We start from the raw sequence: 1,477 nt of genomic DNA, 5'->3' as shown, positions 1-1,477 counted from the left end.
CAGGACTGAAATCAAGATGAGAGCAGGGCTTGGTTCCTTCATAGATATTCCATGAGACTTTTTCCTTTCTATTGTGGTCTCTAGGAGCAGCAAGTATTCTTTGCCTCATTGCCCTTTCTCCATCTTCAGTGCCAGCAATATAGCATTTTCACATCTCTTTCTGATCCAACTATTCTGCCTTCCTCTCCTACATTCAGAGGACCATGGAATTATGTTGGTTCCCTCTGCATAATCGTGGCCAATCATAGTTTAAGGTCAACTCATTACCAGCCATTGTCTATTTACTATTTTACTCTCTCTCTCTTTACTATAAAAGGAACATATTCAATGTTTCCAATGATTTGAATGTGGACAACCTCAGGAGGCTCTCATTCTGCCTGCTAGAAAGTCTCTTCCAAAACTGTTCTATTTGAAGTCACTCAAGGGCTCTTATATAAGAGAAACCAACCAGAATGTATCACAGACCCCAGAATGACTAGATACACTTGTCATTCAAAATTTTATGCAAACAGAATTTGCTTCATGAAGAACACCTAGAACACCTGCACCTTGCTCTCTCACAGGACCACAGCTTTGATACTCAAAGTGCGGTCCACAAACCAGAACCGGCAGCATAAACATCACTCAGAAATTTGTCAGACACACCATACCCTGGGCCCACCAGCACCTGAAAAATCAGAATCTGCATTTAAACCAGGATCATAAGTGATTCATATACACCCTGAATTTGGAGAAGTGCTGGTCTAGAGTAAGTGTTCTCACATTTTCAATCATTATTGGTGTTGGGAGCTGTCCAGCTCATGGCAGATGTTTAGCAGCATCCCTCAGACATTGTCCAATAGGTCCAAGGGAAAGATTCATCCCTGGGTCGGAATCATGGGCACTGAGTTGGAAGAAGTGGAGCATTCCGACAAAATCCAGTCAGTACCATAACCTTTCTGCAACCAACCTTGAGAGGATCACTACATCCTTCAAACCCCATTTCTCAATGAGGAATGCAGTTCACAAGAGTACTTCCTCACACAATGGACTTTTATAAAGATTCAAACAGGCAATTCCTAGAAGATGCCAAATTTGAATTGTTGTGTGTAAGAATATCTAAACATATCTCTTACAATAAACAAATATTTCATAATGGTATTTTAAGTACCGGATATGAACTTGTGATATGAGAGTGAAATCCCAAATTTGCTTTGGCAAACCTGTCCTAAACCCCACAAGGTTAGTGCTCCAGGCTTTATATCAAAGGAACAAACTTCACATCTCTGTTGAAAACGGGAAAAGTGACTTTCTAAAGATATCAGGGCCTATGTCTCAACCACAATCAATGCTTTGAAGAATCCAGGGGATCTAGTTAAGACCAATTTCTCAGTCTTCAACAGGATAAAATGTCCACTCTGGATTGGGATCAGGTAGTGATAGATTAGATCTCTGAAAGCCAGAAGTGACAGAAAAGGAGTAAGAAAAACTGGCTTCA

The sequence above is a fragment of the Suricata suricatta genome, chromosome 12 (genome assembly GCF_006229205.1).
Source record: "Suricata suricatta isolate VVHF042 chromosome 12, meerkat_22Aug2017_6uvM2_HiC, whole genome shotgun sequence".
Lineage (NCBI taxonomy): Eukaryota > Metazoa > Chordata > Mammalia > Carnivora > Herpestidae > Suricata > Suricata suricatta.
The sequence above is the reverse complement of the archived record's forward strand: the minus strand, read 5'-3'. Positions refer to the sequence as shown.